Source organism: Phocoena sinus, chromosome 11 (assembly GCF_008692025.1).
Source record: "Phocoena sinus isolate mPhoSin1 chromosome 11, mPhoSin1.pri, whole genome shotgun sequence".
NCBI lineage: Eukaryota > Metazoa > Chordata > Mammalia > Artiodactyla > Phocoenidae > Phocoena > Phocoena sinus.
Genome location: NC_045773.1, coordinates 63,012,143 through 63,036,850, shown reverse-complemented (window position 1 = coordinate 63,036,850; position 24,708 = coordinate 63,012,143). Strand labels below are relative to the sequence as shown.

At 41.1% G+C, this 24,708-nt stretch overlaps 1 long non-coding RNA gene across 2 annotated transcripts; it reads left to right on the top strand.

Moving 5' to 3' along the window:
• Positions 1-11,748: 11,748 nt before the first annotated feature.
• Positions 11,749-22,617, top strand: LOC116762810. Of its 2 annotated transcripts, none has more exons than XR_004352343.1 (4): positions 11,749-11,850; positions 14,228-14,310; positions 15,106-15,270; positions 22,586-22,617. It is a non-coding gene; the product is annotated as an uncharacterized LOC116762810 (long non-coding RNA). The 2 variants fall into 2 exon arrangements; XR_004352344.1 differs by having other exon boundaries at positions 15,031-15,270.
• Positions 22,618-24,708: the final 2,091 nt, after the last annotated feature.

The window sequence follows — 24,708 nt, the reverse complement described above, 5'->3', positions numbered from 1 at the left end:
CATAAAAAATCTGTACGGCAAATGCTACCATAAAGAAAAACAAATGATAATAAGCTAGGGAAAAATATTTGCAAGACGTTTCCCAATTAAAGGCTGAATTCCCTAATATGTAAGATACATCTTCAAAGAAATACACCAACAACTAAATAAGAAAATGAACAAAAAGAGAGTGCACAGAAAAGGAAATACAAATGGCTCTTAGATCCATGAAAATATGCTCAGTGTCACAATGAGAGAAATGCGAATTAGATCTACCTAGAGAAACCATTTTTCCTTATCAGATTGGCTTAGATCCAAAAGTTCAATAGCACCCTGTGTTGGCAAAGGTGTGAGCAAAAAGGATCTTGGAGTTTGAATGGGAACAACTTCTATATCATGGGATGAATTTCGCAAATCTATAAAAATTGCAAATGTTTATGTCCTTTGACCCAGAACTGTACTTTTACTTACGTGTAAGTAAATCTACTTCATAGATTTACTTCCGTGTATGTTTATCATAGCAAAAAATGGGAAATAACCTAAATGTTTATCAATAGGGGACTGATTCAATAATGGAATACTCTGTGGCACAGTAAAAATAGGGAAAGCCTTGAATAGGGAACAATATCCCCGATAGTGTGTGTGTGTGTAAAATGCAAGGTATAGAACATTGTGTATATGGTATTCTACAGAACTTGTATGAAGGGAGGAAAACTATGTATACACACATGCATTTGCATGCATATGAGTAAATATTTCTGTAGACATGCTCAAGAAGCTGATATCATTGGGTGCCTTTGGGTAGAGGAACTGAGTTCCTGCAGGTCAGAGCTGGGAAAGAAACATCAGTTTTGTACCTTTTGAATGTATCACATTTTATAAAATTAAATAAAATTAAAAGTATCTATCTTAAAGATTTAAATTACATAAAGTTCAAGAACAGAAATTGTGATGATAGAGGTCAGAATAGTTTCATTCTGGGGAGATATTTACTGGGAAGGGTCAATGAGCAGAGATGTCCTCTATCTTGAATTGGATGGTGGTTAATATAGGTAAGCACAGGTGGAAAAATTCATCCACCCCACATTTAATATCTGTGCACTCTACAGTATGTATTATACCTCACTACATTTAAAAAATGTATAATTGGAATAATGGGAAAGGAAATGGAAATATACAACCAAATTGTAATCTGTAGAGTCCTTGTTCACTCTAGTCTTAGTTTGAGTTACAGGTATTTCCACTCACTTGGTTTTTAGTTTTGTAAAGAGTTTTATGTGAGAACGTATATATATGCATAGAAACATCAACGCAGAGGGAGGTTGTGGCCATTTGTAGTCTTATTTCTTATTAAAAATAACCCTCATTGACCTCACTTGAGTGGCCGGTTATTCCATTTTCCTACAATCACGTTGAGTGGCGAGTGACTACACAACTAAGTGGTATGTTCAGGTGTGAATAGACCAAGTCACACGCTTTTAAGAATTTGATATTGGACTTTGCTTCCATATAGAATGAATTTCTAAACATTAGCTCGGTGCAGCTTTGAGTAGTTTACAATGAGTCAGCAAGAGCTTAAATGGGAGAGTGTGAACCAATGACAAATGCCTTTTGAAAGGCAGCTTTGATCTGGACCAGATCACTACCTGCTTCTGCCCTGCCATCTTTATCTTTGCTTTTAGTGTAACAAATACATTTTCCTGCATTGAATATGTTTTCCTAGTAACAGTGGTGAGGTGTGACAGGGCAACACGTTTGGAGCAATGTTTGGGTCCTATCAGGCACCAGTGACAAAAATGTCTGACGGTGCAGAGTCGCTGTGATCAGGTGATTCTCTGTGAAAAGGATATTGAGAGCTTGACTTTCACTTCCCTTCATTTGCTGAAGTGAGCCTGGAGGCATTGTCACATGATCACTTTCATTCACTAAAACTCACTTTTCCGGGTGCTTCTCCCTGTTACATAATAAAACAGCAAAGCACCTCCCCACAGACCCCTTCTCACCCCCAAGACTGTGCCCCTGGGGAAAACCTATTGGTCTTGCTACCTAGAAGCCTCTGGACTAGATGTGCCTGGGAGCCTTAAGCAGGGATGATGTGTAAGAGTTTGGGATTGTTGTTCCGGCATCGAAACACAGGACATAGAGAACAGACCTGTGGTTGCCAAGGGGGAGGGGACGAGGGGGCGGGAAGGACTGGGAGTTTGGGATTAGCAGATGCAAACTAGTATATATAGGATGGATAAACAACAAGGTCCTACTGTATAGCATAGGGAACTCTATTCAATGTCCTGGGATAAACCATAATGGAAAAGAATATGAAAAAGAATATATATGTATAACAAGTCACTTTGCTGTACAGCAGAAATTAACACAACATTGTAAATCAACTATACTTCAATAAAATTAAAAAAAAACAGATTTAGATTACTGAGCAAAGGAGAGAGTGAGAGAGAGAGAGTGTATGTGTGTGTGTGTGTGTGTGTGTGTATATCTGTGTGTTCTTAACTCCACTAGAAGGTGGTTAAGAAGCTTATTCAGGGGCTTCCCTGGTGGCGCAGTGGTTGAGAGTCCGCCTGCCGATGCAGGGGACACGGGTTCGTGCCGCGGTCTGGGAGGATCCCACATGCCGCGGAGCGCTAGGCCCGTGAGCCATGGCCGCTGAGCCTGCGCGTCCGGAGCCTGTGCTCCGCAACGGAAGAGGCCACAACATTGAGAGGCCCGCGTAACGCAAAAAAAAAAAAAAAAAAAAGAAGCTTATTCAGGGTTCAGCACAGTAGAGGTATTTCAAGTTGCATTAGAGAGAAAATTACAAAAAATAATCTTTAGGAGCCAGACAACCTTTTGGAACACCAGTAAGAGAGTTCCAGTATAGGTGAGGTGAAGTTCCTCTTTGTGATACCATCAAGGTCCACTCCGCAAGGTTGGTTATTTTGCGGTAGAAGTGAGGTGACAACGGGGCTGGAAGGATCAATAGAAACCATCTTTCTTGGGGTAGGGTTAGTAGTCATCCTGCAGGAGGCAACGCTAAGAACACCAAAGAACATCCTGAGTGATGGGCATCCTCTCAGGATAAAAGAGGGGCTCATGGGAGTCCACTGAGTGGAACCCCCACGTCTCAGTGGAACACTTGTGTTTGTCACTCTGTCGTTGGTGGCGCTGTTGCACCGGACTGTCCTTATCTGCCTGTTCCATTGGATTGGGAGCTCCTTGACTGAAGGGGTCATAGTGAATTCATCTCTGTACCCCTAGTGTTCACAGTAAATGTTTTATTGAATTAGTGAATGCATCCATCTATCCTCTACTTTTTATCAAAACTCTGAGATGTGATGAAAAACATCAGTGCCTCTCCTTGGGTTTTGGATCCCTCCTGTAGGGTCTTTGCTTCTACACTCACATGATCCTACACAGAGTAAGCACAACATAAGTGTTAACTAGGCCTGCCACAATTACTACTATTTCTAGGTTTGCCTTCAATCTTTGCATGTAAAACCTTCAATGACTCTGGTGTTCTTCTCTCATCACATGCCCCTGGTTCCTCCCTTTCGACTGTAAGCATATACAGGTCGCCTTTTGCATAATAGTATGAAGTTTTTTTCCTATGATTCCCTCTATTTTCTGCTCAAAGGTTTATGTTTCTCAGTTTTTCCTGTTTCTCCTGCACATTTTTCTAATGACTGAGGTCATGAAAGCAGACATTGGGAGCTGATTTCATATCTGTAGCTCTGGTTAGACACAATCTCAGGGAATTTGTAGCCAGTTTATATTCTCTTCTTAAAAAAAATCCCTCCCTTGACCTCACTTCCATGTCCAGTTGCCATTTCATTTTCCACAACCATTTTGACAAAATGTCTGGAGTGAAGAAATTTACATTTCCACCCTCTTTTCCTCTCTGCCCACCACTTATCAGAACACATTGCTTTCTCTAAAGCCCTGATGTTTTTCTTCTGACCTTGATCCAGTGAGCTGTCTTCATACCCCTCTTTCACGCCTTACTAATTGGTTTCACATTGTTAAAACAAACAAACAAAATAAAACAAAACCCCCAAACCCAAAGTCTTCCTGCTCTTGAGACAGTCTCCCCATCCTGACATCTGTAACCCTGAGCCCATGTGCCTTATTTGGACCTGTCTGGAGATTTTTATGGTCACGCTTGCTGTTAGCATCCTTCCACATCCCAGGTGAGTCCAGCACTCTCCTCTCTCTGTAGGTCCACGTGTGTGTGATCTCCTCCCAGCTCTGCATCTTTATCCCACTCAAGACGCTCTTAACTCCACATAGTTCCTTGGTTTTCTAAACCTATATTAGTTTTTTTCTCTTATTGATTTTTTTTAATTGAAGTATACTTGATTTACAAATGTTATGTTACTTTCTGCTGTAAATCAAAGTGATTCAGTTATACATATATATATCATTTTTATATTCTTTTCCATTATGGTTTTATTATAGGATATTGAATATGAAAGCAAGGTCTTGAACAGATATTTGTATACATTATTATTCACAATAGGCAAAAGAGGAAGCAACCCAGATGTCCGTCAACAGATAAATGGATGAAACAAACCGTGGTCTAGCCATAAAATGGAATATTTATTCAGCCCAGAAAGGAAAGAAACTCTGATACGTTCTACAACACGGAAGAATCTTGAGGACATCATGCTACTTGAAATCAGTCAGCCACAGAAAGACAAAAACAAATGCTGTATGATTCCATTTACCTGCGGTACCTAATGCAGTCAATTTCAGAGACTGAAAGTAGCATGGTGGTTGCCATGCAAGTTATGCTTCAACAGGGACAGAGTTTCAGTTTTGCAAGATGAAAACATTGCTGAGAAGGATGGTGGTGATGACTGTACAACAGTATGAATGTGCTTAATGCCACTGAACTGTACACTTTAAAAGAGTTAAGATGTTAAATTTCATGTTATGTGTATTTTACCACAATAAAAAAAATTGAAAGAAAATAAAGGTCTGGTCTAAATGACTAATGTTGCCTGAGGCCCCACCAAACAGAAGGCCTCCCTCTGTAGCCTCTTAGGGTCTGATTCCTGGACCAAGCTGCCCTATTAAGCAGTTAATTATTTCTGGCTTTTTCATCTTTTAATACAACAGTTTTACTGTCTCTGATAATTACTCCGTCTCGATAACTTTTTTTTTTATTGGAATATAGTTGCTTTACAATGTTGTGTTAGTTTCTACTGTACAGCAAGATGAATCAGCTATACGTATGCATATACCCCCTCTTTTTTGGATTTCTTTCCCATTTCGGTCACCACAGAGCATTGAGTAGAGTTCCCTGTGCTATACAACAGGTTCTCATTAGTTATCTATTTTATACATAGTATCAGTAGTGTATATGTGTCAATCCCAATCTCCCAATTTCATCCCACCCACCCCGCTTTCCCCCTTGGTATCCATACGTTTGTTCTCTATGTCTTCTAACCTATTTTAAAACCTATACCTTCAAGGAGAAATTTATCTCCATAAACTTTCCCTTCTCTGATGGCTCCCTCAGGGTCTGTGTGAACACTGTTTTCTTTGTATAATACTAACTTATCAACACATGTATACTTTTGGATAAATATTCGTAGGCTTTAGTTTTTTCATGAATGCATATTGCTTCCTTAGACCCTTTTTTCTATTTGCGTTTTTTCCAACATGCATAGTATGGTCTCCATACACAGTGGACACAAGCTAAATGTTGGTTTAAAGTGGATAATAATTAAAAATGTTAATATTTACTCCTGTCAGCGGGAGTAAATATTTAACTTAATATGACTCTGTGACAATTTGTCCAGACACTGCCACTTCTTGCTTGCAAAGAATTTATGTCTGTTGCTAACTTATTGCTTCTCTGGTCTTCTTTTCCTACCTGGCTTAGATGTAGAGTATGGGGCTTATGAAGTAGACCAAGACATAGTTCCTGAGGGTTTTGTTACCCAGATCATATGCCAACCTATCATCAGGGCCAAGTACTCACTCACCAGGCTCGATGCTTGTGAAAGAGGTGATGAGGTTTATCGGGGAGAGACAACCCATAGAAGCCTCTAGTGCCAGATTTATGGGGTTGAAGTTCAGGTTTTGCTGTATTCTAGCTGTGTGGTTTAGGCCAAGCTACTTAACTTCTCTGTGCCTCAGTTTCCTGTGCCATAAAATAGGGGTGATGATAATTGTATTGATCTCCTAGGGTTGTTACGAGGATTAAACGACAATATATGTGATGGGGTAAGCGCTATAAGTACTAGCTACCACTGCCACAACTGTTTTATAAGTTTGCCTTGAATCTTTATATGTGTATGTGGATTCAGATTCTGCACATATAGATTCATGAAAATGAGTTGTTAGGTTTATTCACCCTTAAGAAATAGATTCTGGAAGGTCAGGATAGCACACAGCAAGTTTTACTGCCAAGGCAACACCAACTCCAGAAGGGGCTGAGAAGAGTGAACACTAGTTCCTGTTCTACAAGTGCTCTGCACTCTTCAAGACTGTCGATGTCAAGATCAAGAAAGGCTAAAAAACCAGTCCAGATTAAAGGGACCAAAGAGGTGTGACACCTACATGCAATTCACGGTCCATGTTGGCTCCTGAATTGCTATAAAGGATATTACTAGGAAAATTGGAAGAATCTGAATACAAGCTGAATGATAGATAATTAGTATTGTATCAATGTCAGATTTCTAATTTTGATAACTGTAGTGTGTGTGTGTGTGTGTGTGTGTGTAAGTGTGTGGACACATGGGGAAAGAGAAAAAAGAGTGCGATGAGGAGAGAGAGACTGGGAAAGTGAATGTGGCAAAATATTAACATTTGATGAATCTGGATTATATAGGCTTTTTGTCCAATTTTTGCAACTTTTCCATAAATTTGAAATTATTTCAAACAAAAAAGTGAAAAAAAATTAGTTCTATGATTTGGAGACCCAGTTTTCTGATTTGAAAGATGGATGAATTTTACTTTATGCTCTTTGGGAATGATGATAATATTTTCTGAGCTGCATATTGGGAAATTTTGCTGGAGAAATCTCTTTAAAAGTTTTATAAGAAGAACAAAAAAAATCCCCCATAGTTAGCAGAAGAAAAGAAATCATAAAGATTAGATCAGAAATAAATGAAAAATAACTGAAGGAAATAATAGCAAATATCAATACAGCTGAAAGCTGGTTCTTTGAGAAGATAAACATAATTGATAAACCACTAGCCAGACTCATCAGGAAAAAAAGGGAGAAGACTCAAATCAGAATTAGAAATGAAAAAGGAGAAGTAACAACTGACACTGCAGAAATACAAAGGATCATGGGAGACTACTACAAGGAACTATTCGCCAATAAAATGGACAACCTGGAAGAAATGGACAAATTCCTGAACCAGGAAGAAATAGAAAATGTTAACAGACCAATCACAAGCACTGAAATTGAAACTGTGATTAAAAATCTTTCAACAAACAAACGTCCAGGACCAGATGGCTTCGCAGGTGAATTCTATCAAACATTTAGAGAAGAGGTAACACCCATCCTTCTCAAACTCTTCTAAAAAATTGCAGAGGAAGGAACACTCTCTAACTCATTCTACGAGGCCACCATCACCCTGATACCAAAACCAGACAAAGATACTACAAAAAAAGAAAATTACAGACCAATATCACTGATGAATATAGATGCAGAAATCCTCAACAAAATACTAACAAACAGAATCCAACAACACATTAAAAGGATCATACACCATGATCAAGTGGGATTTATCCCAGGGATGCAAGGATTCTTCAATATATACAAATCAATCAATGTGATACACCATATTAATAAATTGAAGAATAAAAACCATATGATCATCTCAATAGATGCAGAAAAAGCTTTTGACAAAATTCAACACCCATTTATGATAAAAACTCTCCAGAAAGTGGGCATAGAGGGATCCTACCTCAACATAATAAAGGTCATATATGACAAACCTACAGCAAACATCATTCTCAATGGTGAAAAACTGAAAGCATTTCCTCTGAGATCAGGACCAAGAGAAGGATGTCCACTCTCGCCACTCTTACTCCACATAGTTTTGGAAGTCCTAGCCATGGCAATCAGAGAAGAAAAGAAATAAAAGGAATACAAATTGGAAAAGAAGAAGTGAAACTGTCACTGTTTGCGGATGACATGATACTATACATAGAGAATCCTAATGATGCTAATAAAACATAATTCTCAAAAAGAAGGTTTTACAAATCCTCTAAAGATGACATTAAGGCACATTAACAGATATACCTCTTTTGAAAAGAAACATTTGAGCTATGGATTGAAACACAGCAGATATGTTTAAATCCATGAGTTCATAAAAAATAAAGAACTCCTGGTCACCTACAGAGAACTCTGAGAATTAGTAAATAAAAGGAAAAGATCAAGTGTTTATCCTACCTTTCTTGTACTAAATGTATCATGGAGTAACCAAATAGTTGACAAGAGGATGTTTCTGTATTATAGAAGTATTCCTGCTAGTAAGTGAAAAAAGGAATGAGAGTTAGAATATTTGCAAGCTCTAATGAAATTGGCAAAAATATCTAAGAAAGACAACTGGGCATTATATATCTGCTAATGAAAAGTCCTGGGCATTATATATCTGCTGTATCCAATCTGTTAAGTGATCAAGTCTGTAACCAACTACCCACTGGAGAGTGAGAACACAGGAAATGCAGGGGCCAGCAAACAGATTAAAAGATACCATGTGGATGCAGCCAGGAAAATCCAGAATGGGGGAAATTCTCCAGGACAAAGCAACCCAGTGTCTTCACCACATAAATGGCAAGGAAGGGAAAGAGTGTGTAGCAGACGCTGTCAGTGCTTACACCTGTCTTTTGTACCTTTCACTGTGCTCAACCTGAATTCCAGTTGTCACTAGCTCCTCTGTGCCAAAGAGCTTTTCCCCCTGACCCATGGAAGGCTGCTCTGCCCACTTTTGGAAGGTCAGGAGTGCCAGGAAATCAGTGCCCCCAGAAGCAGCCTTTAATCAATGACTAAATAAAGTGGGTGAATAAATACCCTGCTTTTTCAACTCTCAGGGAGGTAATTCCAAGGGGCTTACGTGTGTGTGTGTGTGTGTGTGTGTGTGTGTGTGCGTGTGTGTGTTAATACCTTTTCCCTGAAAGGATTAAGCTTCAATCATGCACTGGTAAATGGTTAAATGGCATTGTTGGTTTATGTTTAATACCCTTTGTTGGTTGCCTTCTCTTCCTTACTTCATGGTGTCCCCTGAACTTCTTAAATAAACTACGTGTACTTGAACCCTTGTCTTATGGTCTCATTCTGGAGGAACTCAAACTATGGCAGAGGAAGAGCTTGAGATTATAAGAGACTTAAGAGGCAAGGACATTTGAACATTGTCTGAATATTTGATACTGTTTAAGAATTATTGGGTTGTTTTTTGTTTTTAGGTGGCATAATGCTGTTATGCTTGTATTTAAAATCAAGAGTAAATAATAAATGTATACAGATAAAATGTTATGATATCTGGCATTTGATTTCAAATAATATGGGGTGGAGTTGTGGTTGGGGATATGGTACAAGACTGACAATGAGCTGATAATTATTAAAACTGGGTGATGGGTATGTGAGGGCTCCTTATACTATGCTGTATACTTTTGTATATGTTAGAAATTTTCCCTAATTGAGTGCAAAGAAAGATCCCTGGGGGATGTTTATAACTGTACTTAGTGCTTGATACTGCCTTGTATGGAGTAAGCCAAGAAGCACTCAAAACATTATTGTTGAAATTAACATGTTGTGTCTTACGTTGGACCTACCAAGGCAAATGTTGTTGATGTTAATACTTTTAACTGATATACCAGAAATCTTACTTAGATTAGGAAACAACGTCATTTTATCAATTAGCACAATGTCAGCTTTTAAAAGTTTCTTACTAGCTCTACCACTAATTAAAGTATTTCTTTAGCTTGTGATTATTCAGATATATCTGTGGCTTGAAGTTATTTTTGAATTGTGAATGTTTTATTATAATGCTTATATACTTTTTTCTTTTTTGGCTGAAATGCTGGAATTTCTGGGGTATTTTTTTTTTTTTTTTTGCTGTACGTGGGCCTCTCACTGTTGTGGCCTCTCCCGTTGCGGAGCACAGGCTCCGGACGCGCAGGCTCAGCGGCCATGGCTCACGAGCCTAGCCGCTCCGCGACATGTAGGATCTTCCCGGACCGGGGCACGAACCTGTGTCCCCTGCGTCGGCAGGCAGACTCTCAACCACTGCGCCACCAGGGAAGCCCTCTGGGGTATTTTGATGATTCAGTGGGACAGGATATGGGACAGAATACTTAAAGTAGGACTCAGAAAATCTTAAGATTGTGAGTGCTGAATCTTAAGGGCTATCTGTTTCTGAAATTTGCAAGGTGACTGCTTTTGTAGGGACCCAAACCTGATAAAACTAACACTTTATTGGGAAAATCTTTTAAAGAAAAGAATAGTGTGTTAAGTGGAGGGGTAGGGTATATCTGAAGTCTTTGAAGCCTGTAAACAGAAACTTGCAAGCAATTCCTACAGAAATTTTCTATCTTAAAAAAATTATAGATGTGGATATATATATGTCCCTAAAAAATCCTATCACTTCCCAGGAATTCACACAGGCTGAGATTTGCATTTTTGTAGGATTTTCTAGTAATATGACAGTCCTTGTTTTCAAGCTATCAGGTAGGAAAATAGTAATTCAATTTGATATAATATTAAATATAAATATCATAATAAGATATGATTTAATTTTAAGAAGACTCACTAGAAGAATTTGAAGTGCAAAGGAATCTTTTTGGAATGTGCTTCAAATAGGTAAAGTTTAAACTTGAAAAAGTAAAAAGTTAAATATCTTATATCTATAAAAAGTCAAACTGTTTTTCTCCACACCTGGTTAAGAAGTTGGTACCAATACTAAATAGCTTCACATGGTAGACAATTTTTTGTTGGATTTATTCCTAGTTCTACTTCATGTACTTACGTTTGTTTTCCACCTATAGGTAACTTATGTTATCAAGCTCTATTTTATAAAACCTTCTTAGTGGCTTATTATTCTTTATAGAAAATGGCGTGGGAGTAACTAATTAGCCTACTAGTTAAATTTTAAAACTATAACCAACTAGATAAAGATTGAACATAAAGTTGTGCACATGGATTGTTATCCTCACATTAACAATCATAGAATTTATTTTCTTTCTTACAGTGTTATTTATTTATCTAGGCTGAACCGTGCAGCATGTGGGATCTTAGTTCCCCGACCAGGGATCTAACCCATTCCCCCTGCACTGGGAGCGTGGAGTCTTAACCATTGGACCACCAGGGAAGTCCCAGAATTTATTTTCTAAGATATTTCAGAGAAACAAATTCTCATCCACATCATCAGCTAAATTCAGTCAAATTCACTACTTGGACTTGGCTGTTTAGTCTGTATGATTAAATCTTAATAAGTTTGCTATTTCTTGGAATCCATCTCTGAATGATGGATTTAAAGTTTTTGTTAACAAAGATTTATTATAGGCTCTATATAAGTAATTTAATTTCTTTAAGTCGTTAAGAGACATTTTGGTTCCCCCAAAAGACTCTGAATTGGCTAACATTATAATAATAATATAAATATATTATTAATAATAGAATGACTATAAACTTCCTTTCAGCTCAGTATATAAAAAACAGCTAAGATAGTAGTTAATTCTAACTTCATTAAATTGTAATTCCCATTAATTCACATCTTTCTTTCACAATAAAATTTTATCTGCAGAATTTCAGTTTTGATCCTAATGCAGAATTATGCTGACTTCTACTGCTCACCTTCCTTCAGCCTTTCTGCTCGATGGCTTCCTCAACCTTCTCTCAAGTTTTCATCTGAGTCTGTGGTAAGTGTACGAAAGCACATTCTACCCCTGCAGTGGGATGTGAGGGCACAGAAGTGCCCCTGAGCAAACGTACTCCACCCTCTGCCCACTTCTCGCTGCCTTACCAACTTGTTCTTAAATTTCATGCACTCTTGGACCCACTAACAGAAACTCTAAGAAGGTGAGTACATTTCGGGGAGAGGCCAGGCCCCTCGCAGTGTAGTGTGTAGAGCCTGGCGTGTACCTGCTCCCAGCCTGGAGCTCTGAAAGCCTGTCAGCAGCCCAGGAGAGCAGAAATATCTATTTTATACATTAGGAAATTGAGGCCCAGAGAAGGCACTGGGCTCCTTAGCTGTGGGCTGTCCGCCTGCCTGTCTAAGCCAAACCCTTTTAGCTACGCCACTACTTCCTGTATGAACTAGTAAGACTCACAGTGACTCGGCAGAAAGTGGAGACTTGAGGGACTGGGCCACCAACCACTGTGTGCTGACCTGGCCTTAAGCACAAGGGAAATAAAGCAGTTATGGGAACCTGGGGGTGAAAGTCAAGGAATTACCACAATAAAGTTGGGGGGGGGGGGCTCTAAAAGAAGCTGGGGAAATAATTTTCCCAGCTTCACATTTCCCCCTTACAGCCAGGCCAAGTTGGAGCTTGTTTTATAGTAGACTCAGGCAGCAGACGGGTCTGTAGAGCAAAGATATTTTTATTGAAAATGTAAGTATGACTCTGAGGGAACAGAGTCTTTTTCCAAATCCAGGGTCTTTTATGTGCTCTGTAAAGGAGTGTGCATGCTTGGGTGGGAATTATTTGCCACAGGTTTTCATGTTTTGTTTTATTTTTCCTCTTCATGTTGTTCAATGTCTCTTTTTCCTTTGCCCTACCCAAAGATATCAGTTAAAGAGGCCAAGAAAATGCCCTCTTTTATCCGAGTTAAACATTTCAGATGGGAATATGGCTCTGTTAGGTGGGAGAGTGATACCAGACACAGGCAAGCTCTCTCTCACCCTCCACTTCCGCAGGGTATTGTGCTCGGATGGTCAAACGAGAGAAGGCAGGTGATGGGCCTGCAAAGCTTTTTACTGGTTTTTCTCCATTTATCCTTTTTCTGAGTTCCAGTTCAGCATGCTCTAGTCAAGGATCATTTGTTTAAAGGACTGAAAAACTGAATCTAGCTCAAGTAAAGGGAGGATTTACTGGAAGGATTTGAGGAAGTGTCCTGAACTTCATTTGCAGGAAGTGGGAAACTCTCCCTCTCTTGTGTTGTCTCCTGATTGAGGTTACAACTGCTCTCTGCTAGCTCCTAGGACTCTTGCAGTAATGCTCCCCTAGTGGCTACAGTGCTATAATAGCTACACAACCACTGGAGTTTATTTTCGAAAAATGGTGTTTGTTTAGCCAAGGTGTCGCAAGTTGTTTCAAGGAATGCAGTAAAATGCTTGCAGTAAAAGTCTTGTTCATTCACATTCATTTGAAAAAATGTAATGAATCTATGCTGTGTAACTTGTTTCCTGCAAGATGGAAGCTGTCAGATCAAGACTAGATAATCAAACAGATAGTGATGGGATGTCAGAATTCCAAAGAGGTTGGGAGTTGTTGGATGTGGTCAAAGAATCTGTTCCCCCCACAAGGCGTGTGGCTTCCAGCCAGCATAGCTCATAGTTCCTTCCCCTATAATTCCCTTGTCTATTTCCTGATGCCTTCTTACAATGTCTCAGTGTAACGGGGGTGGGGTGGTGGTGGTGGGGGGGGGGGGGTGGTGGGGTGGGGGGGATGGGGTGCGGGGATGTGGAGCCTAAGGCACTTCTGCTCACCCTTTTAACATCCATATAGTACCTTCTGTGATACATGGCAGGTTGTAAGGGTTGGATGTGCTGATTTGGTTCTTATCCTTTGAAAGTTTTAAAGTCACCTCTTCATCTTGTCTCAAATATTGGACCAGAGGTCAGAGTCCAGAACATCTGACTCAGATGGTAAACTAGTGGGTTTTAAATAGGTACAGGAAGGGCACTGGATCTAAATAGAACTAGAATGAGATACTAAAAGTAAGGAAGTGAGGGGCAAATTTGGATTCATTTTAAAGGAATAAAACATAAATGGAATATTATTCAGGGGGGTTGAGAATGAAAAAAACTTGCTTTGTTGTCTGGTAAATGACAGGTTGGTCACCTCTCCTGCTGTGACTCTGGCCCTGCTATGCTATCCCCACTCCTGCTGTAACTTCCAGAAGGTGGGACTCCATGAGTCATGCACACCTCCAGAGTGCTTGGTCAGTGTGTCACTGTAGGTACTAGGATGGTGAGTGCTTTTGGCACTGAAAGGCCAAGAGCTGCCTTTGGTCAGATTAGACCAAGAACATTCAGGGGCACAGAGATATGAAAGCTGTTTTCTTCTTTCCTAGAAGAGGATGATGCAGTAGATGACAACCAGCATTTGGGTGAATCCCTGCATCTAGGCTTGGATGACGTTCATGCCACCTGGCAGGTAGGTGGGAACAATTTTGTTAGTCCCAAGTGTTCTTTCATCGCCCCACAACCAGACAGAGCCTTTTCGTTTTAAGACACGAGGGGGCCGACATTCCCAGTCCATTTGTGAATGACCCAGAGAAAGAGGTAGGAGAAAGGAAGATGCCACATTTAAACCACGCTGGAGGAGTCCCTGAAGCCCCATTAGTATCTCAACTGCTTGGTCTAATTGAGGGGTGTGTGGTACAGTGTTCTTTTTCACCTGAAATGAATTGATTGGTTAGTGAATTGGCTGATTGACGGGCACTGGGGATCTAAACATGAAAATTATATGATCATACCACTTAAGGAGCTCAGAATTTAGTGGAGAGTATGGAGAAATATTTATGATATTGTTTGATGAGGGCAACAATAAAGGAAGTCCAAGATAGAAGGAATCTTCCGGGCTTTGTGTTAGACAAGATGCCTCTGGGAGGCCCTCTTACCTGCAGGCTAGTATGGGCTCAACTCCAGCTCCAGCTCTTCTAAATGAGGCCTGATTCTAAAGATCACAGATTATCTCACATCTGGAGCCAGGCCCACTGTCTAAAATTTCCCTGTGGTTACCAAGTTACTGGTTTGGTCCCTACACGCCCATTAATTATTATCCACCTCACGTGGCTACTTCTGGAGCAGACACTGGACAGGTAGTGTTGGGAACAGTACAGCATGTGTTTGTCCCAAATAATCTTTGAAACAGGTCCGTTCCCAGATTGGCCGCTGCTGGGGAGCCAGTACCTTTGCTTCCTGATTTCTATTACACCCCTTCCTGCAGCCCTGTCTCCCAGGGCTGGCTGGACAAAGAGTTCAAAGGACAAGACACCAACATGGAGAGACCTGAAGCTCAAGAGATGAGCAGTAAATACTCAGCACATCATAACCATGGATCATCTAGCAGCACATGAAAATAGATGACCCTGAAGGGCTGCAGTTATGTTGGGTAAATATGCTATCTCTGACACTGAGTAGTTCTTTCTGTGCTAGTATTTGGGGAAAAACAATCCTTGCTATATGGAAAAGTATAAAAGACATTCTGTTGAGAAGATGAAAAACATGCTTCTGTTTTAGACAAAGCTTGTGACAGTTCAAGGATTGCTTATCTATTGGCCCAACTGAGCTTCAGTGGCTTAAAAATAAAATAAGAAAAATAAATACAGGTATTCTTGCCTTCTCATTCTACTTAAAGGCACATTTCCCAAGCTTTCCTTCTCCACCTGGAAATAGGAATTGAGAAATATTCAAAAGCGATCCTAGATAAGACTACAGTTTCAATAACCTGAAGACAAATCCTGTTCTTAGAAGTAAACGCTTGGTTCTAAGAAGCTCTCTGAATACTGGGTAGCATTTAAGAAACTACAGTTGCTGGCTCAGATAACATAATAACATAAAAACTACCATGTATTAGGTGCTTATTATAGTCAGGCAAGCTTCTAAATGCCATATATATTCTCCTAGGACATAAAAGATTAGCAGCCCCTTCAGGTTCTGGTATATTCTAAGTTGGGTTAACCCAGAAACTGTCATGGAAAGACAGATTCAGCAAAAAGGCAACAGCCAATATAGTACATCGAAGTCCCTGTGGCTTAGTGGTAGAGATTGGACATTGTGCCCTTAGGGGAAAAATAATGAGGTCAGAGCGGACTGGGCTAGATCAGGTCTGGCATTTTCGTCGCAGAGCCTGGATTCAAAGATGATCTGATGCGAAGCCAGGCAGACAGTTCAGCCGAGGCATTCATCCATAGGGCCCGGCCGGAAAGACAGTTTGGGTTGAGAATACGGGCACACCCGATCAAAGCCATAGGCTGGGGAGAGGGGTGTGGGAGCTGAGAGAGGAGCCTCAGCCCCTGGGACAAAATGGCAGGTGCTTTTTATAGAGCACTGGGTCTGAGGTGCTCTGGGGGGGACCCCGCGAACGGCTCAGGGGTCTACAGTACTGTTTGGTGTGGTTTGGTGACCCAAGCAAAGGAGGGGACAAAGTACAAGAATGACATTAGCAAGGAGAAGTGCCAGAAAGTGGTTATCAACAAGCATAAGAAGAGGATTTTATCCCCTTGTCAGCTGAAGAAAGTGCACAACCTAAAAGTTGAGAATTATGTTTTATTTGGTGGACTTGCTGAGGACTTGAGCCTGGGAGGCAGCTTCTCAGATAGCTGTGAGGAACTGCTTCGAAGAGTAAGGGAGGAGGCGGGACAGAGTTTTTGCAACAAAAACCAGGGAGTTGGAACATCAAAAGGTTACTGTTAATTAAAGAAAACCAGACATCTCAAGTTAAGGATTTTAGCACTTCTCCGTGTATGGGAAGGTACAAGAGTACGGGCTCACTGAAATGATTCCTTTGAAATGCACCTTAGCTATCTGGGGCCAGTATCCTCCTTTTTTCCATCCTGAAGCCCCTCAGGGTGCACTGTTGGGCGTGGCTGCAGTGGCTGAGGACTTGATGGCTGCAACATCCTTGGTTTACTGATATGGCAGGCGTCATTCTTCATCCACACCCTGCTTCAAGCCCTAGAAGGCTATCCTAGACTGTGATTCAGTCTTCTTTTCTATCAGTTCGGGGATTCTGATTCTTAATAGTATCCACTTTTGGCATCCCTCTTCTTATGATTGCTAGGGGTTTTTGGTTGTTTAAACCCTGCCTGGCTTTTACCAATAGGCACAAATGCCAAGTGTTTACCACTGAGCTCATAGGCTTGTTAAAGAAATGGCAGTGCCAAGAGGTTGCAAGTTACTACTGGTAATCCATGAGTAGGGTGTTTGGTGCCTCGTGGTATCCTTTATTTCCTAATTCCCTAAATCTAAAGGACTGGCAAGCTTCTTCTGTTAAGGGCCGGATGGTAAATGTTTCAGGCTTTGCTGGCAACACCCAGTTCTGCCATGTAGTGTGAAACAGCGATAGATAATAAAACAAATAGGGGTGACTGTGTTTCAATAAAACTTTATTCACAAAACAGGCAGCCATCAGATTGGCACGTGGGCCCCCATTGCTGACCCATGATATAAATAGACAAAACAAACAGGTAAATTTAACTTTCATACTCTCCACAAGCAATTTTTTGTTATTGTTTTTTCCTAAAGGATGGGGAAAGGAGGAACCATTTTGCCTGCATGGAACTATGTCACTGTCGTGTCCCTTCGATCTTACATTTGTAACTTTGGAAGCTAATAGCCTTAAACCAAACTTCATGCCTGCTTTTAAGATACAGAAGGGGCTGGAATATGTTATTCCAGGCTTTCTTTAAAAAAAGGGGCCCCGTTTACTACTTTCCCTCCCAGCTGGTGAAGTTCTTTGCACACAGCCAGCCTCTGGCAAGAGTGGAGGAACTTCTCTGAGGTGGCCTCTATTTTCTTTCTCCCATGTCATGGCCAGTAATGACTAACTCAACAGCCTTTGTAATTTTACCTTCTGGGATGACTTATCTACATACAGAGTTAATAATAGATTTAGAGACAAGGCAAATACCATTTCTTCTAAAACTGAAAAAAATATCAAAACAGAACTCAAGTGAAAACTAGAAGAGAGTTATCCCTACCCAAATCAAGTCTGTTTGCCCTCCTCATATAAGGAATGAAGATACTCAGGCCAGTGGGCAGAACTTGATTGACTCTAAATTCTATTTAGCAATTAGCAAATTCATCACCTGTTATTGACGGCATTGCGTCCTCCCAAAAGAGGTGTTGAAATCCTAACCCCTGGTACTTGGGAATGTGACCTTATTTGGAAAAAAGGTCTTTGGAGATGTAATCGAGGTAAGTTGAGGTCATTAAGGTGGCTCCAATCCAACACCCTAAGGGAAGCTTGGACACAGAGACACAGAGGAGAATGCCATGTGAAGCACAGGGACACATAGAGAGAAGACGGCCATGTGACAACGGGAGCAGAGTTTGGAGTCATGTAGCTACAGGCCAAGAAATGCCAAGGATGGCTGGTAACTTCCAGAAGCTGGGAGGGAAGCACGGATCAGGTGCTCCCTTGTAGCCCTCCAGCAGGAACCAACCTGCTGGCACCTTGATTTTGGCCTTTTTGCTTCCAGAACTGTGAAAGAATAAATTTCTATTGTTATAAGCCACCCAATTTGTGGTCATTTGTTAAGCCCCAGAAAACTAGTCCGACACCCATAGGCTGATATAAACTAATAACTCAGATAAATTCTGTGCAGGCTTACCCTCTGCTTATGTTTGCGAAATACCCTCTCTCTTCCTATTTAGATACCTCAGGAAAGGAATAAACTAATAATCCTGTCATCAAATGCAACGGGCTGCATTCTGGTTTTAGTTTTGATTTATCTTTCAGCTAAGCTGGGACTTTTAAAGCCAAATGGAAGTGAGCATTTTAATACTCTCCTCTTTTTGTTATGTGAATTCAGGGCCGGAGCCAAAGGCAGTTTGGCAAACAGTAAGCCACTGGTAGTATGACTGCAAAACCTGATATGTCAGCTATTGTCCTCCTGTATTTGCAGCGTCTTTGGGTGCCATGAACTCATGCAATATAACAAAGAAGTGTATTGTCTAAACTCTTCTGAATATATGGCTCGTGTTCACATAACTCCTTTTGTCTTGGTCTGTGCCTGTCAGAGGGGAATTCTCTGGTGTCTTTGTTTTCCTGTAGAGCTTTCCCCTCTAATTTGATCTGTGTTTGATGACATGGATAGAAAGAGCACCGTGCACCTGGCCTAGCAGGATCGCAACAAGCACTGCTGAGTCGTTCTGCAGTGCTCCCCGCTTCCCAGGGGGGCCCGCCGGAGTCAAAGGAAGGAAATTTCCCGGGAAGAAGAATCCTAATAGCTAACACTTACCGAGTGATTCCTCCATGCCAAACATTCCTCTAGCAGGATGTGGTGGATAAACAGCAAGTTCTCTGTATAGCACAGAGAACCGTATTCAATATCCCGTGATAAACCATTATGGAAAAGGATATGTCAAAAAAGAATATATATATGTATAACTGAATCACTTTGCTGTACAGCAGTAATTAACACAACATTGTAAATCAACTATACTTCAATATTAATTAATTAATTTAAAGAGTAAGGTATATAAACCATCATTATTAAATGACTTAAAAAATTTATTTATTTATTGGCTGTGTCGGGTCTTAGCTGCGGCACGCAGGATCTTTCGTTGCAGTGCGTGGGCTCTTTGCTTCGTTGCAGTGCGTATGGGGCTTCTCTCTAGTTGTGGCGCGGGGGCTTAGTTGCCCCGCTGCATGTGGGACCTTAGTTTCCTGACCAGGGATTGAACCGGCGTCCCCTGCATTGCAAGATGGATTCTTAACCACTGGACCACCAGGGAAGTCCCTTAAATGACTTTTAAAACATAATAAATATTGATAAAATAAAATTTTAAAAAGCAGGATGTGGGACTCTTCTTTGAGTTGTGGGCCCTGCCTGTGTAGTCCACTTGCCATATGCAACCTGCAAGTGTTGGGACAAACATCTACCCCCTTAGATTTTCCCAGCACCCTCCTGGGCTGTAGAACTCCATCCGACGACCCTTAGGTGAGTGCTTACTCAGTCACAGAGCTGCTCTGGTCCCCTTGTCCCCTCTGTCTGTCTCCTTCTTTCTCCTCTTCCTCCTCTGAGTCTCCCTCATCCTCTGTCCCTCTGCCTCCCTTTTCTTCATCTTACTTGTCCCTTACGTTCTCCCCAACTGGCTCTCCCTTCCCCATTCCCTCCCCCTTCATCAGGAGGAGGCCATGGCCTCCTTCCAGGAGTAGAGTTGAGGGCTTCTTGTCTCTCTTGGAGAATAGATCTCATCAGGCTGCCTCCTGCGGTCCTCCCAGCCCTGAGCCTCCTACCACTACTCTCTCTCTCTTATCAATCCTCAAATTTTGATCTGTAATTTTAACCATAAAAGTCAGAAAATACTGTCTGAGGAACACTGTGACATCAGAGCCTTAACCCTTTAATACAGTTTTCATATAAACTCTTAATCACCAGACAGTGGCTAAAATATATTTGCTTAATTGCTTATTTACCAGCACTGTGCCATGTGGTTTAATACACATTATTGGCTTTGATTTCTGTGTTAACCCCATTATCTCAGTCCTCAGATAAGGACTGAGACTTTAGGAAATTAAATGATAGGCCAAGTTCGCAAATATCATAAATGACAGAGCTGGAACCTACACTTATGTACCAGGCAAGGGGTGCCAGGGAACGAATTCCCATCCTCAGGGAACTGGCTACCTGGTGCAGGACGGAAAACCTGCAAAGGAAAAGAAGAGAACTTGACTGCTAGTATTATTGGGTATTGCATGTGCCATCATGTGTGTGCCACATGTGTTATCTTAGTAATCCCTTTAATAACCCTGTAATGACCATGCCATTATTAGTGTGGCCACCATAGCTTCCCCCTTAGAGATAAGGGACCAGAGGCAGAAATGTGGCTCGAAAGTAGCAGGACGGGGATTCAGACTCAGGCAGGCTTCCTGGGGGTCTGGGTTCTTACCCACTTGTCTAAGCTGAGGAACCTATTTCTGGCATCTGGGACTGGGGAGGAGCGGCATTTGAGCTGAGTTTAGGGAGGAGAGGAATTTCCGCAGGTGGAGATGGGGAAGGGTATTCTGTGCCCAGCATGGCTGGAGCAGAACGGAGCAAGGAGGTCCCCACAGCTGTGCAGACAACTGGGAGGAAGGTGGGAGCCCGGGCAGTCAGGCAGGCAGTGCTTTCTCCTTTATATTTTAGAGGCATGATTTATTATTTCCAGTTGAATATTGAAGAGAATGAACTTTACTGTTGAGCATTTGTAATTGGAATAAATATATCCTTATCTTTAAGGATATCCTTATCTTTAAGGATCTTTAAGGACATCTTTAAGGATCTTTAAGGATCTTTAAGGATATCTTTAAGGATAAGGATATATCAGAAGGATATCCTTATCTCTTCTGAATGGCTATTAAAATAATCTGTTGGGAAGCATCACAGCCATTCCTCCTTGGCGCTCTGGGCACCATATGTGTATAGGGATGGTCTGAAGGCAAGAGCTGGAGTTCAAGTCCAGATTCCGCCCTGTGACTTCATCTTCCTCATTCTTCTGCAAGTCTGGGGCAGTAACACGTGCCCCAGCTTATCCTGGAAAGACATTTGGCCTGGAGGCCAAAGAGAGAACAGATGTGCAAAGCTTCCGAAGAACGGTGCTGTGGAACTCTAAGGGATCAAATATCTGTATTATTCTGATGAATCTGTTCTTTTAATACACGGCAGTCATTCACATCAGCCACAGGCAACCCAGTATAGAAATGTTTCGGCCTGGAGTAATCTGTAGAGCGCCCTGGTGTTTTCACATACGTGATCTAACTTCATCTTTACAGTCGTCTTATGAGGTAAGCAGGATGGTTATGATTAATTGCCATTTTTACAGAAACTGAGGCCCAAACCATTTGTTTAGTAGATGCTGGATTCAGGTATAAAATGCCAGTTAGATTCCTTTCCAAAGACGATATAAGAGGCCATGAAGGGAAAACCCTCGCTAAATTTCTTGGCAAAATTCAAGGGAGGCAAGCGTATAGGCTTTATAATGCTCTTTGAACGTACTGCATGATCCACAGAAACACTGAATTCCTAAATCTTTTTAAAAATTCATCTGGAAGTTTGCCTCTTTTGCTTTGACCCCTGCAGGTAGAATTTGCATCTCCTGTGGTGATGCCATGAGGCTCTGCACACACCCTGGGGTTACACATATTGCATCATCCAACAAGCACTTGTTCACACGTCTGTCTCCAAGCCTCTCCCTCACCACACCCCGGCCCCCAGGGACAACCAGCCAAGGTCTAGTCATCTTGGATCTCCAGCACCTAGCAGGTTGCTAGATGTAACAACAGCTCAAGAAGTATCTTTATGTTTTTCACAAAAGGAAAACTTGTTGACTGCATAACATGTAGAGACATTTAAACAGTAAAGAATATCCTAAACAAAATAAAGGTTAAAAAATGGAAAAATAAGAAACAAATGCAAATGTCAAATCCTCTCATCTATGAATTAGTGATTATAAAAATATTATAAGACTAAGGTTAGCTGGGGGTGGTGTTGTCATTCGGGTCTGTGTGTGTGTTGTTTTTAAAAACAATCAAAAAATTTTGAGGTAAGTATCAACCTACTTTTACGGATTTCTAATAACAGCTCATAGGATGTGGGAATGATCTTTATTCTTTTGAATGTTTCCATCTGGTCATGTCGAAGTTCAATGATGGCTTAAGTGATAATAGACCTTTTACTTTATTTTAATTAATTAATTAATTAATTTTTTCTCTGCAACAGGAGAAGCCACCACAATGAGAAGCCTGCGCACCGCAACAAGGAGTAGCCCCCCCCTCGCTGCATCTAGAGAAAGCCCGCGCGTGTGCAGCAACAAAGACCCAGCGCAGCCAAAAATAAATAAATAAATAAATTAGACCTTTTATTTTAAACAAAATACAATATTTATATGACCTATTCTCTACAGGGTCCAGTGAAGTGGAAATAATGTATGCATAAGAATTACGTAACAATCACCTATATATATTTGAAAAACACTACCTTAGGAATTGTAATTTTATCAGCAGATGTAGCCTCAATTAAAAAATAGTAGTTAAACTAAAAACAAATGACTCAAAATGACTTTTAAAGAGAGAGAATGCAGGAAAATTTCCCGTAGCCATGGGTGTGCAGGGGTCAGATGCCTTGAAAGCTGAATCAAACGTGCATGTGACCTGCATTCCAGACTCCTTAACCTTCCTCCTCCCCCAAGGACCTGATGGCTCAGGGGATGCACTGATCCTCTTGGACCTATGCCCAGGGCTGCTTGTTGAATAGAAGGGCATTAGGTCTCAACTTAGCCCCCAAAACAACACACATTTATTCTAGTTCTATAAGTTAGAGGTGTGGCTTTACTCTCTGGTTTCTCTGCATCAAAGTGCTGATGGGCTGGGATCTTATAGAGAGACTCATTCCAGGCTCATTCAGGTTGTTGGCAAAACTCAGTTCCTTGCGGCTGTAGGACTGAGGTCCTTGTTTTGTTGCCAGGTGTCAGCCAGGGGCTGGCTGTAGCTTCTAGACGCCTTTTTTCAATCTTTGCACTTGGACGCCTACACCTCAACAGTGCAGTGAATCCTTCTCCCACTTGGAAGTTCCCTGAGTTCCTCTTCTGGCTGCGTCTATCTGGCTCTAGCTGGAGAAATTTCTCTGGCTTTAAGGTCTGAAGTGACTAGGTTGGGTCCATCTGGTGAGTCCAGGATAGTCGTCACCTCAAGATCCATAACCTTAATGACCTCTGTGAAGTCCCTTTTGCCACGTGACATGACATATACACAGGATCTAGACAGTAGGGTGTGGCCATTAATCAACCCACTGTAGGGTTGCTTGAGAAAATTGGAAATTTAATCAGCTTCAGCCGATTTTTGTCTGGTATGGCCATTTCCTTTTCTTAGTCCATTGAGCTTTTTTTCAGTTGACAAAGCTGCCAACCAGCTCTCTTGAGCTTTTTTCCTGTGGGAGATAGTCCATCTAGCTCTCCAAGAAGGAAGTTGTTCATTGTAATTCTTTCTCCAGATCTTCAGCCATCTTCCAGTTGGAGTTGTGTCTCCAATTCATGCTGCTGATGCTTTCCTATGTTTTAGGAAGTTTTTTCCCTAAGAGGTAAATTACTTCCTCGATTGGTTTTCTGCAAAGTTTCACTGCATGTTCTTGACACAGTTCAGGCGGTATTTGAAGTTTCAGTTGAAGTTCTTGACTTTCACCTTTAGGTTGTGAATTTTTAAATGTTAAGATATTTGCTCAGTTTGGAAACTTTTCATTTGACCTGTAAGCTCCTCATCCATTGGATTTTATTCAAATAATTTAAAATAATTCCTGGTCTTCTCTTTTAAACCCTTTTAAGGAAACATTTAAGTTAGCAGCATCAATGAGTTTCTTCAAAGTGACTTCTGACTGACAGTTTAGGCAGCCACGTGCGGTTCACTATTTTCATCTCATTCGAAGTTGCCATCATCCATAATCTTCTCTAAACAGAGCAGACAAATGTATCACCTTCAGTATAGTTTCAGTTAGAGATTTTAACTGGTTGCTTTGTCATTCACAACCTGTTTCATTCTCATGGTTTGAGTTTTCAAGGTTTTTTTTTTTTTCTGTTCTTTAATTCCCACACTTTCTTCCATCTCATAACTTCTAGGATAAGCAGTTCTTTAAATTTAAAAAAATTTTTGGCTGTGATGGGTACTCGTTGTTGCGCACGGGCTTTTCTCTAGTTGCAGCGAGCAGGGGCTTCTCTTGTTGTGGAGCATGGGCTCTAGGCATGCGGGCTTCAGTAGCTGTGACTCGCGGGCTCTAGAGCACAGGCTCAGTAGTTGTGGAGCATGGGCTTAGTTGCTCCGCAGCATGTGGGATCTTCCTGGACCAGGGATCGA